The 17130-nt window shown below is 52.5% G+C and overlaps 1 long non-coding RNA gene across 1 annotated transcript; it reads right to left on the bottom strand.

Moving 5' to 3' along the window:
• Positions 1-1282: 1282 nt before the first annotated feature.
• LOC109278738 (uncharacterized) lies at positions 1283-5542 on the bottom strand. Its single transcript, XR_002085813.2, has 3 exons — positions 5227-5542; positions 3563-3663; positions 1283-2247 (listed from the first exon to the last, which is right to left on the bottom strand). It is a non-coding gene; the product is annotated as an uncharacterized LOC109278738 (long non-coding RNA).
• Positions 5543-17130: the final 11588 nt, after the last annotated feature.

Genomic DNA, 17130 nt, shown 5'->3' with positions numbered 1-17130 from the left:
TGCCCAGACTTGGGTCATTATTAATTTAATTTGATAAGCATGTCTTAAGCACCAAAAGGAGGGTGAGGCATTGTGTCAGATGCTAACGCTAGAAGACCCAATAAGATAAAACCTCATTCTTGGTCTCTCTCAGTCCCTGGAAAAGGCGACGAGCATCCAGCATCTTGGAGGAACTGCGTCTTTAAGTGGCATGCACTTAAGTAGCAGGATCCACGCTAGGAAAGCCTACCATCTCGCACACCATGGGAACAGAGAGGAGGACCAGAAGTCTGACCTGAGGGTAGGGGATCCTGGAGAACTTCCCGGGAAAAGTGTATCTCAAAGCCTTACGGGATGAGCAGAGATGACCCACACAGAGAAGGATATGTTCCAATAGGTCAAAGCCCACTCTGCTTAGCCAGGGCACCTCCAGCAGCATGGTCCTCTGCAAGAACCCAGACGGGGATGGGGCGCCTGGGTGGCTCCATGGGTTAAGCGTCTGACTTAGGCTCAGGTCATGTTCTCATGGTTCGTGGGTCTGAGCCCTGCCTTTGCCTCTGTACTGCCAGCTCAGAGCCTGGAGCCTGCTTCGGATTCTGGCTCTGTCTCTCTGCCCCTCTCCCTCTCGTGCTCTGTCTCTCTCTCTCTCTCTCAAAAATAAATAAACATTAGAAGAAGAAGAGGAGGAGGAGGAAGAGGAGGAACCCAGAGAAATGGAGCACAGCTACTTGGCTTCAACCCAGTTCTACCACCTACAGATGGCCAACACTCTGTGCCCGTGGCTTCCTCATTGGTAAAATAAAGGAAATGATTCAGTAGGTGTTTCAAATGGTCTTGTAGGATCAAATGAAACAATTTCTGAGATCAGCCCATGCCAGCCTCTCCAGAAATCTGAACTTCCCTCCTCACCTCTTGTTCTGACCCATAAAATGTAGTTTTGTAGTCAGGTGTGTTATTTCCAAGCAACAGAACAGATTCCTGGCAGATTTAAGCAGAAAATGAATTTATTTAAAAGATGTCCAATGGTTCCCAGTTATCAGGAAGGTCATCAGAAAATGAGGCTTAGAAAATGGGCAAAGGGAAGACAGAAGGGCGCCTGGGTGGCGAGCTGGTTAAGCATCTGAGTCTTGATGTCCACTCAAGTCATGATCTCACAGTTTGTGAGTTCAAGCCCTGCCATTGGGCTCTGTGCTGCTGGCGCAGAGCCTACTTGGTGGTATTCTGTCTCTCTTTCTCTCTGCCCCTCCCCTGCTAGTGCACTCGCTCTCTCTCTCTCTCTCTCTCTCTCTCTTAAAATAAATAAACTTAAAAAAATTTTTTAAAGAAAGAAAATGGGTAAAGGGAAGATAGACTTTGCGGCCAGGAGCACCAGCAAAATCGGGTCACAGAATAGAACTCCTACCCCACGGATGGGACCAGCAATCTCACTAGTGGCCATCACTGGAATCACATGTCCCTGCCACCATCTGCCTCCTGGGTTGGTCAGCTGAGAGTGGGAGCGCCAGATTGGCCCAGCCTGGGGCATATGTGAGCCCTGCTTGGAAAGCAAGTAGTGGGAATTTTCCATTCCTTCAGAGGAAAGCACAGTCTGCCTCCCGCCACGACTCAAATGACGGGGAATCCCCATACGACTAGCAAAGCAGCTCGATGCTGCAGAGGCCCCACAAAGGAAAGAACAAAACAAACGTCCACCACAATCCTCCACCACCCGTGTCCTCTCCTCCACGGCAGCTTCCCTGTGGATGGACCACCAGCAGGTGTTCTCACCGTAGGGACACTCCCCGGGGGGGGCCAGACTATTAACCCCATGAGGACGGTGTTCTCCAGCTCCAAGATTCTGCAGTCACACCTGCTGCTGTCACTGTCCCCTCTTCTGCAGCTCACTCCTGAGCCCCAGCTCCCATTGATATGGTGAGCACGAGCCTCCTGTAGCTAAAGATTAATTGGTGGGGGATTGGGAGATTTCTCTTCCATAACAATGGGCTTTTCTGCTTGTACTAATAAGATGCCAATTAGGATATTTACATTTCGGGTTCAACCTGAAGTTATGCCCACTTTCCAGGAGGTGGACCAGAGGGGTGGGCTGTCCTAACTGGCTGTCAAGTGGGTGGACGTCAGGGCGGTCCTCACTGGGTGAGGCTGAGCCCCTCCCTCCCTGGGACTCTGGGAGGAAGGCTGTTAGCTCTGGGGGAAATTCAAATGAAGCCAGGTCTCCCATCCCATTCCTTCCGTTAGGTTCCAACTCCTCGGAGCGGCTTCAGACAGCGCCTTATTACATATGCCAAATGTGGTTTCAGGAAAAAACGAAAGAGAAAAACTCTATTAGACACAAGAAATCAATTCTGTTTTATTTTCACTTTCTTGCCCCAATCTCCTCTTGAGACCACACCTAATGTCATCCTCCCCATCCCCGCGCCTAAGGAAAGCTCAGGACAGGGATGCCGGACATTTAGCATGGGGTCGCTGATTCTGCCTGGACGTGGCCACTTTTGTTCTCACTACAGGAAGTAGGCGCCTACATTACAGAGTACTTTCACACCAACAGTATGCTTAACACAAAGCGTTGCAGAGTCCCTGGGGGAACACAGGAGTCATGGGGTGTTAGGTCCTCTGCCTGGACCATCTACAGAGAAGCCAGAGCACTTTCCAGCCTGTGCTAGAAACTTGACACAGTCAGGAGTTAAGGTGCCTATTTCACAGGCAGGTACTTCATCATGCCCTGTCCTGTTCCATTTGTTAATTGTTTCGTGCCTCCGTGTGTGGCTTCCCCAGCCAGCCTGTGCACGTCTTGAGGGCATGGGCCACAGCTTCCACTTCTCAGCTAAGGCCACAGTTCCAAGCAGCCCAGTGAAGGCCCAGGTAATATCAACTGGTTGGCTGAGCTCAGCATCATCCCTACCAACCTGACCCGTCTTCTGAGGGAGGGGCCCTTCCCCAAGCCGATGGATGGTGCGGTGGAGTTTACGGTGGGGAGACCTGCATCTGACTCCCCACAGACATGGTCTGGCTTCCCAGCTTCTGCCCTGCTGCCTGTGCGAGTGTCCTGTAGCTGCTCTTGCTGTAACAAGTAGGGCCAACTGGGTGGCTTAAGACAACAGAAACGTATTCTCTCATCATTCTGGAGGTCTGACCTTTGAAATCAACACCACTAGGCTGAAATCAAGGTGTCCCTCAGGGCGGGGCAGGGGTGGGGAGGAGTCTGTGCCTTGGCTCTTCCAGCTTCTGGTGGCTTCTGGGACTCCTTGGCTTGTAGCCACACCCCTCCAGTCGTCAAGGCCAGCATGTTCAAGTCTCTCCCTGCTCTGTCTTCACATTGCTGTGCGTGTGCGTGTGTGTTTGTGCACATGTACAATCTCCCGCAGGCTCCCTCTTATAAGGACACTTACGATCGCAGCTAGGGTCCCCTTGAGAAAATGCAGGATGACTTCCCCATCTCAAAATCCTTCACGGAAGCTCATGCGCAAAGACCCTCTTTCCAAATAGGAAACATTCACAGGCTTCCAAGATTAGAACCTGACATCTTTGCGGGGCATATCCGCCTACTACCGCCACACCCCGCCGCCCCCCCCCCCAGCCCCGTTACCTCTTCTGATCTGGAACAAGTGTCCAAGGGTCCTAGACTTGCTTCTCTGAGTCTCAGTTATCCCTTCTGTGGCCCAGGAATGATTTTTCCCCATCTACTGACTTCACGGGGTGGTGGTGAAGACCGAAAGATAATACATAGATTGAAAGCATTTTCTAAGCCGTAAAGCCCCACACAAATGCGAGACAATATTATTGCAGTGGGAGAGTGGCAAGTTCAGCACTTGAGAAAACTATCAGGTTTTAAAACATGTGAGGGAATAGAAACCAATGTTATTCAAAAACCTCATTTACAACCCCCACCAAAGCCTCCCGCCCTCCCTACCTCCATTCTCCCCCGTGGCTGTAGGGGTGTGACAGAGGCCTGTCTTGGGGGTGGCTTTGTGGCCTGAAAACAAATCATTCTTCACAGCTTGCTCCCAAGTCCAATAAGCCAGAAGGAATTGGTAGAGAGATTTAACGATATGTATTTCAAGAAAAAGATGAAAATGTGTCTACTTTTAGGAGATGCAGTAAAAATGCATCGGCCCCACAATAAACTTTGCAGTGAAGATGCATAGAGGGAAACATATAACGCAGTCAGGGCAGTAATGTCTCATTTATAGGGAAATCCTCTCAGAGATATATTAGATTTTGCCCCCCACCCATGCCCTACAGCACAGCGTCTGCAAACTGGGGGTCTCACTCCTCCAGCTCCCTCCAGCCTCTGCAGGAGGCACATCGGCTCAAAGGCAGCCTGACCCGTGGCCTCCCTCTGATGTCCCTACAAGACTTGCCAACTGAGTAGTTTGAAAATCAATTACACCCGGGATGGGGAGCGATGGCCCACAGACCATCACACACCCACAGCTGGCTTCTTGTTCTTATAAATAAAGCTTTATTGATTCACGGCCACGCTTGTTCCATCTATGGCTGCTTTGGTGCTACAACAGAATCGGGAGGTTGTGACCGTATAGTCTGCTGATGCCACTAGCTCACAGGTTCTTAGGCAGAACTGTCCCTAAAACTAAAACTAAAATAATAGCTAACATGTGGGAGCCTTCCTCTGTGCCAGGCACGGTGCCATGCCCATACGGACATTACCCTATGTCACCCTCACACGTGGCCCCAGGAAGCAAGTAGTACTAGTCGTACCGGGGAGAAGACTGAGGCTCGGGGACGTTCAGCAACTTTCTCAAGGTCCCAACGGCTGGAGACCATTCGAACTGGGATTCATCCCCATGGCTGTGCAACTCTGCCGCCCTCCCGCCGGCCGCCGCTTACAGCGTCAGCTTTCCAGGTGGGCACTCTCAAAACCCTCCTGCAGTCCTCGGCTGCTTCCAGTTGGGTGGGATCTTATTTTCTCCATCTGATTTCAGCACACCGCCTGCCTACCGGGTTCCCTGTGCCAAGGAAGGGAACACGGAAGGTCTTCCTGGCTTCCTCCTCCTCCCCTTCCCTTGACTGCCCACCCGCCCCTGCTCCCCATCCTGGTGCATGCTCAGGCTGGCTCTGCTCATCTCCTTCCACATTTCCATGTCCCAGCCGGGCCTGCCTGCCTGCCCCGCTCCTGGGTGAGTTTCTGCCTCTGTTCTCAAGGCTCCGGTCTGCTCCAAGGGGGCACGGGGAGAGAGGATGGGAAGCCAGGCATTTGCATTCCACTTCCCGGGGCTGTTCAGATCTTACCTGCAATTCTTCTGACAAATCCTTATCAGCGATGCCCATGGCGAAGTCTGTGGTGACTTTGTTCATTCTTATTAGCTCTGCACAGATTAGCTCTTCACAGCGCTTGGCTGGTTCATACCGATTCTTGATAAATGTTTTGACTGATTTTCCTGACTTGGGAACGGTTGGGGACTGGGGTGGGGTAGAGGTGGAGGACCGTGAGGAGAGGGGTGCTGGCGAGCCGGAAGGAGAGAAAATTGTGGACAGGATTACATCTGGGCTATGAAATATTCATCACATGCCTGCAAGAGCAGGGTCACACCGCTGCTTCTCTCAGAACAGCTTCTCCACCCAGGCAGCGCTTTGAAATGCACCAGCTCAGGCGGGCTGGGAGCACCCCCGCCCCCAACTGGCCCCACCACCCCCCTCTGCCCCAGAGGCTTCTGAGGAAAAAGGGGGCGGAGAGAGCTAAAAGTAGGAAGAACAAACCGGCTCACTTGGGCTTCGCTGTCTTCCTTGGTCTCTCCTTTCTCACCTGCTCATCAAGAACAGCTTTTGATGGTGGAATACTGATGTTCCAGGTAGACCTAGCTGGGTCCCTCTTCTCGCCACTCCGGGAAGTGCGCCTGAGAACTGCGGTCCACCTTCCTCTCCTTTCCGTGAGCTCCTCCGGCACCCCCACCTTCGAGGATTTCAGATAGGTGCGGATAACAGCGTTTTTCATCACTGTGTCCCGTATTTCTCCCACTAGACTGGAGTCTGCTTCAAGACTCATCTCCCCCTCCCAAGCTCCTAGCACAGGACTGGGCACATGAGATGCTGGAAAAAAACATCTTCACTGAGCCCACTATGCTCCATTCCCTTGGCAGGGTTGGCCAGCAGATACCATCACCCAGTGCAGGCATCGCTAAATGACGTTTGTCTTCTACGTTCTCTTCCTGAACCTAGACGAGGCTTTCCAATTTTTCTTAGCACGAGCCTCCAAGCAACTACTTCCAACCTGATAGAATTGACTAGGACACAGACCCCCATTTGCCATCCTGGTTCTCGGGTCTCCCCCTCTAAGTTCCTTTCAAGCAGACACCATCTTTCTATTCGGAGACCCCGTAGGGTCCCCGAATAAAGGACGCGTTCGGTATGTGTTTGGAGACGAAACAGATGACCATTGTCCTTCCGATGGGAATGTGCTCCTGGACCTACAAAGGAAAGGTATCTCACCACTTTCCGTAGGTATCTGCTCAAGGCTTACTCTCCAACAATCCCTTCGTGTGTCTAACCCCAATCCTTCATGCCATAAGTAGGATACTCCTGGGCTTTTCTCTCACGGGAGATGCCATATGCTTTGAGGAGTTCAGATCTCCTTTCTCACTACCCTTCGCCACTGCCCACAGGGTTAAAAACTCTGGAGCCCGGCCGCCTCAGTCTGGAGGAACCCAACCCATGCCAACCAGATGCCCCTCACTCCAGTCCCAGGAAGATGACCCACTGCCCACAGCAAGGAGGCCTGGAAACTCTTGAAGGCCCTCTCTTGCCACAGCCACAGTTTACTCATTAGCCTTTTGCCAGATTTATCTTCTCCCTGGTAGCCTGCAGCACTTTGATTTGTCCTGCTGTCACCAGGACTAATGTTGATGGCAGCACCCCCCGGGGGCGCAGGGCTCTCCAGCCTCCTGCCAGAGGCCTCAAGGAAAATGGATGAGCAACTGACCTGCAAAATAAATACCAGGCTTCCAGGTTCTGATAAAGATTAAATATTGGAGGAGTCATTTCAAATGAATATATAAAAGCAAATGGAAGAAGCCTTTTAGACACCGACAGAGTGAAATACAGGCAAACAAAGAGAGATGTCTTCGGGGAAGTTCAATGGCAGGGAAGTTGGAGGCTCAGAATGCAATCTGCCCACAAATACCCCAGCTTCAGCTTCAGGAAAGATTCCAAAACAGTCATCCCTGCTTCCCTCCCCCTTCCCCACCCAGACAGTGAAGAAGAGAAAGCGCTAAGCTCCAAAGCCGCATGCCAGCGTGATGCTGAAGTCAGCTTTGCTGACGCTGGCCCATCCAACCGAGGGAGAAGCCCCATTACTCAACACCATCTGCCTTTGGCGTGGGGCAGCCAAGAGCCAGGATTATTGGCGGGGATGGGGCTCTGAGGCCCCAGAGGAGAGAGGTACTGGGGAAGAGCAAGGTCAGGCATGGCCGAGGCAGAATGGGGAGCGGGGAGAGAAGCCAAACGTCAGCAGATAGAGCCGGTGTTCCTTGAGCCTGGGGTAGAACGAGGTTTCTGGTCAGAAACTTGTGCAGATTGATTGCACATCCGGAAACCCCAAGTCGCCGGGATTGCACGTCTAGACTCAAAGGCTGCTTGAGCTGGACGTGAACAGGAGGGACCTTACCTCGCCTGTGCCTGCTAGGGGCTGGGCGCTGCCCCAGGCACTGCACGCTGGGGTCTCACTGCCCCTGGGACGGGCCGGTGACATGGGTGTAGCCCTCCACGCTTTACAGGAGAGGCCACAGCTGTGGGAATTCATGCCAAGAGGTGGGGTGCAGAGATAAAGGGGGAGGTGCTCTGACTGAGCTCTGAGGGTGGCTTGAGCACCACGCAGATTCTTTATCTAGTTCAGTGACTCCTCACAAGCTGAGCTGTGGGTGCTACTCCCCCCATTTTTACGGACTAGGCAGCTGGGATGCAGTGAGGTTGACAAGATGCAACATGAATGCAGGGGGTCCAACTGTGCCCCCAAATCCCATTCTCTCTCTAACAGGGATGATTTGTAGACAGCCTTGGGGGATGGGGAGATATATGAAGTGTCACTGAGTTTTAGGTGGAGCCGTAGAAACTGAGCCTTAAGTGGGTTTGTATGTGAAGGCCAAATGGGGATGTCAGCTCCCTTCATCCTCTTCTTCAAGCCATGGTGACAGCCCAGCCAGCCTGCAGGGCCCTGACTCCCCTGGCCTGAGGAGTCTCCAGGGAGGACTTCTCCCCAGAAGCTGGGTTGCACGGCATCCTGGCTGCACAACCCCAGGGTTGTATGCTGCTCCCATAGAGCATAACCTGCAATGACCACCATGGCTGCCCAGACACAGTCCAGCCCCCCAACCCCATCTTCCTGGAGGGCACAGCTCTTCCCAGAGATGGAGCATAAGGGAAAAGGGGGTGCCCAGGACAAGGGGTAAAGTGGATTTTTTCTACATTTGGGGTTCAGAGTGAGCCTGACATGGGATGGCTTCACTTCATCTTAATAATTTAGTTCAGATCAACAGATATTGATTGACTGAGTACCTGCTCAGTGCCCCGTCCCATGCTTGCCACTGAGCATTCAAAGAGGAACAGAACATTCCTTGCCCTCAGGAAGCCCACTCACTGCGTGGTGGGGGAGACAGACACAAACGGTCAGCATGCTCGGTAATAAAAAAAAAAATGACCTCGTTGTCTCTGCGAATCAATTTTTGCTCCCCAAAGTACTCTCCTATCCATTTTCTATTCCATTCCCATAAAGTAGGTGTTGCTATTCCCATCTGGGGCCAAGAAATCCAGAGCCTAGCAAGGTTGTGAGGTTTGCCCCAGGCTACCCAGCAGCCAGCGGCAGGTCTGGGGACAGCCCTGGGGACAGAACTCCCTGACCCTCCTCAGTTCCGCCCACTGCACTGGCCAGGCCTCTTCCTCAGGCCTCCCGCTGCCCGGTGCCTTCAGGGAGCCAAGAGCTCGTTCTTGGGTCTCTGGTGGCCCCGTAGGGCTCCTGACAGGCCGGGTCATTGGCCTGACAATCACAGAAGAGAAGGTCTATGGAGTCAGGGAAGAATGAAGTGTCCAGAACAATTCCCATCTCCTGGCCTTCGCTTCTCCCCGTATTACTGTGCAACTGTTTCCCTGGGCACCAGGGCAATTTAGCAAGTGTATTTTGCATCACTCAAGCAATTTCTGACATTAACTCTCCCTGGGCTTTCTTGGGTCACCTCTCCTGCTCTGATACCACCTGTCCTGGCTGCAGGAGACAGCAGCAGGCGCCACCTGGGGCCAGCTGGGTCGCCTGGGAGACTGACCCGCTCCAGGCCAAACTCTTAGAGCCAAGTTTCTCTGCTCTGATGGCTGGCTGGGATCTTTGATGATACTCTTGCATGGCCCCGGAGCACTTTTGCGGCCGACAGGATCGGGCCCATTTTACAAAGGCAGAAACTGAGTCACACTAAAGTTGCTTGACCTGCCACATAGGAAGGCTGCTGACTGATTTCCACGGCTCACTCCCCTCCCCATTCTTCATTCCATCTCCCCCAAGAGGAAAAGCAAAACTGCTCCCATTTTCCTCCGTGCTTTGGCCCAAGGTGATCTTCAAAATATTTAACATCCTCTAATGCAAGGGCATTAGCCAAGCAGAACAAAAGCCTCAGGGCCCAGCAGGGTCCTGAAAGCCCCCCATCGTGCCAGGTGGAAACCCTTTAGTGTGTACCCTTTAGTGGGGTGGGAGTGCTGGGGGAAGGGGGGATCAGGGGAGGGGCCGGAGCCAGGGGAGTGAGTGAGAACTCAAGGACCTTGAGCCCGTGAGTCTATACGTATTTCAATATTTGATCATGTGCCGCCACATTGGCCTTACTTGTGAATGCTAATCCTCTAATGCTCAATCGCCTTCACTTCTCCCCCAACCTTCCTCCTCCTCTCTCCCTCTCTCTGCTCTTCTCTTCCACCCTTTCTCTCTCTTTCCTTTTCACATAAAGATGAAAGAAAGGGGAGGGTTCATTCCAATACTTTGAGATCCCTTGCACAGATGAGGACATCAGGATTTGCAGACGAACAAAAGGGAAAGTTAGGAGAGGCTGAAAATTACCGCGTGCCTATTAAAAATCAGCCAGGCTGAAGCAGTCCTGACTAGCAGACAGGGCCTGTAGCTCCAGGGAAGTGGTACTTAAGGGAATTTGCAATTAAGAGGAGCTTGGAGCCTTGCCACAGATTGCTTCCCTCATCTTTTTTTTTTTTTTTTTTTTTTTTAATTTAAAAAAGAATCACAAAGCAGGGACCTAAATGGAAGATGACAATAATGTAAAGTGACAGATGCTAGTTTGGCAGAAAACACCAGGAAGACCAAGTTACTTACCTGTAGCATTTGTGCCTCAGCCACACGCCCAGCGCTCCATCTCAGTCTGCAAGGCAGAGTCTTGGTGGCTGTCCAGGGACAGCTGTCCAAATTCCTGAGAACCAGGCTCAGCGTCCAGGTCCCTCCGGCCCACCCTGGGTAAACATGGGCATCTGCAGGCGGGAGCCCCAGCCCCAGCGGGCATGCCGGCTCCAGGAACCCTGCCTCTTCCAGCTGTCCTGCGGGGGGCAGGGAGCCGAGCCACCCACACCAGCCTTTCCAGGGACCTGGCAGCCCTGTCTGCCAAGAGCCACATAAATCGTTCATGATGGCTTGGTTTCTGTTTTCAGAAGCAATTGACACAGGGGTCTGGGAAGGACAGTTTGTAGCTAAGGCCTGGGACGCTCAGGAGGAATAGGGCTGCTTCTGACGGCGGGCTTTAGGAGTAAGCAATCGCTCCGTGAGCGATTCCCCACCTGTTGGGTATCAGAATCATTTGGGGGAGCTTTATAAAAATATAGATTCTTAGGACCCACCTTCAGATACCATGATTCGGAAGAGCCTGGGTAGGATCTGTGGATCTGTGTGTTCTTTTCAAAATCCCGCACATGATTTTGATGTGGGTTTGAGAACCAGTGGTCCATGTGGTAGGATCTGGAGGTGTTCTTTCCCGAAGAGCTTCCTCACTACTGCTTGTGCTGGCTAGGGCCTCCTTCTCTGTGGGTAACACTTGGTGAGTAGAGACACAATGACATCTTAATCAGCCTTCTAGATCCTTCCCGCCCTATCATCTAGCTGAAGCTGGGATCGCTGGGGGAGGCAGGTGCACGGGTGTGTGTGTGTGCGCGCGCATGCGCAAGTGCTCCGCATCACGGTGGCTGGGGGGGCGGGGAGGGGATCGCCCACGGCAAGGGCGGGGGGTGGGGTGGTGCAGGACACCGAAACAAGCAACTCCCCCGTCAGTATGGGGCTCCCTGGCCTCCCCGTTATGCTTCATTGTCACTTTATTAGCCACCGCTTGGCCACCTGTCCATGACAGTCACCCTCTGGAGCATTCCTCGTCACCTCCCCGGCATCGATTTTTACATGCGGTCCTAACACAGCATCACACGGCACTTCACGGTTTACAGAGTAGTTTTCACGTATGTCATTTACATCTGCTGTGGACGGCATTTTTGTGCCCTGCCCCCTTCCCCCAGTTTGTATGTTGAAATCCTATCCCCCCCCCCCCACCCCACCACCACCACAAAGTGATGACGTCGGAGGCGGGGGCCTTTGGGAGGTGCTTTGGTCATGAAGGTGGAGGCCTCCTGAATGGGATTAGTGCCCTAATAAAAGAGGCCCCACAGGGCTCCACACCCCTTCTGTCACACAAGAATACATCAAAAGACTCATCTATGCACCAGGAAGTGAGCCCTCAACACACTGAATCTGCCGGCACCTTGATCTTGGACTTCCAGCCTCCAGAATGGTGAGAAATAAATGTCTACTGTTTATAAACTTCTCAGTCTATGGTGTTTTGTTACAGCAGCCCGAAAGGACGAAGGCAGCATCTGTGGGGCCACTTGTATTTCCATTTCACTGGCGAGGAAGCGGGTTCAGAAAGGAAAGTGACAGACATGTCCCAAGGTGCACGATAGGTAAGGACAAGGCAGAATGGGGCCCCCGGACGCTAAATGCTGTGTCTTTCTAAAGACGTGTATAGGTGTTCAGTGAACAGGGCTCAGGGCACCTCTGCAGGTGAGCGGGCCTGGGTCTATCAGGGTCAGGGATAGCACCTATCCCCTAGGTAATCAGAGTAGATCTTACGTCCTCTCCCAACAGGGCAAGCGTCACAGCAACATTCAGCTTTTGCCTTGTTCAGAGGAGCGGCCTCTTGTCCGGATCTATAACTTTTTTTTTTTTTTAAGTTTATTTATTTACTTAGAAAGAGAGAAAGAGAATCCCAAGCAGGCGGAGGGCTCCATCCCACAAACCGTGAGATCATAACCTGAACTGAAATCAAGAGTCAGACACTCACCTGAGTCACCCAGGTGCCCCAGGATCTATAATTCTAAATAAGATTCTCAGCTTGGCTACGTGGGGGCCTGAAAACATGGGATGCACGGCGCTGACTCTCCAAGGTGATGCGTCTCAGCCCGTGGAGAGGGGAGGGTTTCAGGGTGAGGCAGGTAGCTGCCCCTGTCCATTATCAGGGCTGCGTCTTTCAGGAGCCAGGGCCCAGTGATGGAGCCCAAGCACATACACGTGCAAACACACACACATACATACACAGTGGCCAAGCCTCTGGATCTCAGGCACGAGGACTCTCCCCTCCCCATAAGAGAGTGTCTGCAAGGGCAAAGATTCAGCTCCCTCCTCAGACAGGCAGATGCCCTAGGAGACTCAGGTTGCTGGCCTCCACATCCTGGGAATGGGGTCACTGTCCTGGATTGGTGGAGGAGAGTGGCTACCATATGGGGTCGCCAGCTCCACTGGGGATGGGGAGGCCCAGACTCCAACCCACCCTGTGGGACCTAGCAGTTGCTGCTGAACCTCTTTTAGCTGTAGCTTTCTCCACTAACCCATGGTGTGGTTATACCAAACATTCTGTCAGGTCCCACACAGTGAGTCCGTGATTTCTGTGATAGGCTTTCTCTTAAAAATAACGGCTAATATTTACTGAGCCAGCCCTACGTGCCAAGTGCTTTGCGCACATTATCTCATTTAAAGCTCCTAATGAGAAGAAGCTTTTATTAACCCCAGTTAGTAGACAGAAAAGAAGTTCAGAGAGGTTAAGTAACTTGCTCAACATCCAATGGCTGTTACGTGACAGAGTGAGGACCCCAGAGCCCTAGGCCTTACTTAACCACTGTTCTTTTTTTTTTTTTTTTATCTGCTTAAGAAAAGTATTTCTTGCTCTTAGAAACAATAGTCCACTCCACAGAAATAAAATTAGCTTAGGTAAGAAGCAGGAAACTTGTAATATAATTAAACCCAATGCTACGACTATTCAAGCGGAAATATTCCTGAAATGCACAACCAGGACAACCTTGCTTTGCCTTTGTTTCGCAAGCCTCTTCTGAGTCTACAGTGGATGTCTTTTGCTTTTACCAACTGGCAGCCGTGTGGCCTTCTTTGGGGAAAAAGAACCCCAATTTCTCTCCGGGGAATCACTCCTGTCCCTGCTCTGGATGTCACTGGCTCCAGGGAGTAGGGGGGTGGCTATGTGTCATGTAACTCTGGAATGATCGGTCAATCATTTCCCTGGCTGCAGTGCGGGTTTGGGAGATGTTCCTGTGACCCTAGACAAATCCAATGAGACACAAGACATTAAAAAAAATTGTTTTAATGAGTCTGTTGAGAACTCCTTTCTCTCCCTGTGACATTGGATTTGGCTCTGGCAGGCTGTGGGCTCAGAGCTGGGAACAGTCACCTTGCCACTGCTGAAGCCCTGCCTTAAGACGCTGACATAAAAGGGAACGGGGCTGGTAGGTAGAAATATCGTGCTGCCTGAATCCAGCCATTTCTGAAAATCTAGGTCTACCCTCCGGAGTTGTTGGTTACATATGCCAATAAGACTCTGTCTTGATTTAAAGCCTATTTGAGTCTTATGTCTGTCACTGGCAAACAGGAGAGTTCTAACTGATGTAAGACCAGCGTTCGAGGAGTCAAGAAGCCCAATTATCTGGCTTCAGCTCCCATCCTCATGGGAGGTGAGCCCCTTCCAAGGTGACACCTCCTTCCTAGGAAAGACTACCACGTGGCTGGCATTCCGGGGGCTCCCTGGACCTCTGAACTGAAGGGTGCCCGGAGTTTCCCTGACCACAGAGGTCACCTCTGGGACTACTGGAACGACCGAGCTGGATACAAAGGCCTGAGAGTTGGTTGTGAGACGTAGCCTTTCGCCTCCCTCAGATGGCGAGACACATCATCGCTGCCCTGTGCATTTGAACAAGATTGGTCCTCTCCCCCCAAGCCACTTCCCGGAAAGGTCACGCACTAGGGAACACTTCTGGACAGAAATGTTAAATAAATCAATTCATAAATATAGATTCACATTTGGCATGACCTGAATTGTCCCCTCCATTCCTATATTGAAGTCCTAATGCCAATACCTCGGAACGTGACTGTATTTGGAGAGAGGGCCTTGAACATGAGGTCATGCGGGTGGGTCCCAGTCCAACATGACCGGTGTCCTTATGAGGAGATTAGGACACAGACACACGCAGAGGGAGGACCATGTGAGGACACGAGAGAAGGCGGCCATCTGCAAACCGAGGACAGAGGCCTCAGGAGCAACCAGCCTGCCCACACCTCGATCTCAGCCCAGCCTCCAGAATACCGTGAGAAAGTAAATTTCAGTCTTTTAAGCGACCCAGTCTGTGGCACTTTGTTGTGGCAGCCCTGACCGCAAACGAATACCGTACAGAAATTATATAAATAGTGATAGAAATATAAGACTATATACTCATATATGCATATACAGCTGTGTGTGTCTGTAACTAACTACATACGGTTGACTCCACCTATCTCTTTTGTATGCATATTCTTGCAAGACATCTCCATGGGCCCTTCAAGGTCACAGGACAAGAATACTTTCCTCCTCTGCAGGCGCGGAACAGGTGCCCCTTGTCTTGGCCTGCCCACTGAATGAACACCTACTTGCCTGTGAGGTGGGCAAGTTTCTATGAGCTTTCCAAGAGAACCGGAGTCACCTCCTGCTCTGCACACACACCTCTATTAAGGCACTGATCCCATCGTGCAATAATTGTCTGCTCAGGGGTTGTCTCCCTCCTGCAGCCCGCGGGTTCCTTCTCATCCTGGCAGTGCAGGCAGGGCCCGGGCTGGATGGAGAGGGTGCAGAACGCTGGGGGCGACCCCGGGCTCCCGGGCAGTCTGCTTGAGAAGTCACTCGTGGTGGGGGGGACAGGACAGGAGTATGGGGATCTCGTGCCCCCTCCGAGGGGATTAAGGGCACAGCTCAGAGCGCTCCACCGCTTGGGGAGCCCAGCTGATTGGACAAACAAAAGCCTCAAGTTCCGGGACCGCGGAGAGAGAATTGCAGGGGCTCTCGACAGCAAATTAGGCATTTAAAGCCAAGCGCAGTGGCTTTCGGAGATTAAATGCATTATAGATTTGCTAAACGCGAGGAGAGCCAAAGAACGCGTAGATGGCTCGGGCTCCCCTTCGGGCGGCCGTGTGGGCGGGACGCGGCGGGCAGGACGCAATCAGGCCGCCAGAATGCCAGGCACGCAGGCTTAATTTTTCATTTACAATCAAGGCCACGTCCCCCCTTCTCCTAGTCCCAGAAACGCGGCCCTGCGTCGGGCTCCTTTCACGGACCGTATTGCCGAGAGAAGGGAATATTATCCGGAGATAATGGTGTTGATTATGGGACGCAGCCGGTGCCTGCCGATGAGAGTGGGGATGCTGGACTGTCCGCCCCCTGGCGCCCTGGCGGGTCCCAACGCTCCTGCAACCCGGGGGGCTCACATCCCTTCCTTGAATGGGGGGCACAGTTAGCCTCCTTGGAAAGTCCTTTTATTCTTTCATTTTATCCTCACTTTTTTTTTAATCCAGGAAAGCAAACAAGAAAGTTCTAGAGTGCAGGGTGTTCAGAGAAGGGGAGCAGGTGCCCTAACAGGAGGTGGAACAGTGGGAGTCAGATCAGGGAACGCGGGGGGGGGGGGGGGGGGGGGGGGGGATTCTCCTCCCTGCACCTGCCACAGACTCTGCTTTGTGGGTCTGGGTAAGGCCCTGGGTAAGATCCCTCTGGACCCAATGTCTGCACCTCTGAAACAGGATTAGGACCCAGTGAGCCCTGGGATTCTGTACTTCACAGGTGGGGAAAAGTCTTTCTGCTCCTGAAGAAATATCAGAAGACAACTGGGTGATTCTCACTCAGTCTCTTCTGAAAAGGAGACAAAAGAAAATTAACTGGAGTTGCAGCTTGAGGGACTCAGGTTAGACCAAAAACACCCGAATTATCACAGAGGGCAGCTGTTGAAATAGGGACTTGGATACACCAGGAAGTTTCAAAACTTCCTTGTCTCCAGAACCTTAAAGAATCACAGCAGTACATTAGTCCGGGGTATACTAGGCATAGGCCTCCTGTAAGGTGGGGGATGGACCTCACTGCTCCCCGAGCTCCCTGAACCAACTTAATTATATCTACTGTTTATCAAGTTCCCTCTCTAGGCCAGACACACATCCAGGCACCCTGCGTACCTGGTTTCATGTAGCCCTCCACTCAGACCCAGCCACGGAGCGTTCTGTCCCTAAAACAAGCACACACAAGTTCGGTGACTTCGCCAAAGCCGCCGCCAGCTGTAATCGGGAGCTGAATCTGAACCCCAGGTCTGACTGCTTCCAAAAGCCTCGCTTTTTCCAAGGCACCCTTCCTCTCTTGCTAGGACGAGGCAGCAGGGAAAGTGGGTGGTGAGGGCTCTGAGGGCATTTCCGCACAACTTCAGACAGGAACCCACTGCTCACCGCTCCGTTGAAGGAACCACATTCCTGGCCAAGAAGGGCGCCATCTGAGCGACATGTACCGTGTCCTGCAACCTCCCTTGCAGAGGTGACTGCAGAGTCCCGGGCTGGGGCTGCGGATGGGAAGGAGAGGCCTCGCAGGACTCCCCGCCGGCGGGCACAAGCACCCGGCCTGGGACTTCAGAGACTCAGGCTGACAGCAGCCACTTGTGATCAAATATTCCTTTTGCTTCTTTTTCGGGCTCAGAGAATTGCTGCCACAGGGCCACGTGCTTCCTGATGGTGTGGAGGAGCCGGCCATGGAGTCCTGGGAGAGAGAGGAGGGATGGTCAGCCTTGGAAGAATCGGGGCAGGGGGTGGGGGTGGGGGCGGGTGCTGGGCCTCTGAGC

Source organism: Panthera pardus, unplaced genomic scaffold (genome assembly GCF_024362965.1).
Source record: "Panthera pardus isolate Hobbes unplaced genomic scaffold, ASM2436296v1 HiC_scaffold_12, whole genome shotgun sequence".
Classification (NCBI taxonomy): Eukaryota; Metazoa; Chordata; class Mammalia; order Carnivora; family Felidae; genus Panthera; species Panthera pardus.
This window is presented reverse-complemented; position numbering and strand designations above follow the sequence as displayed.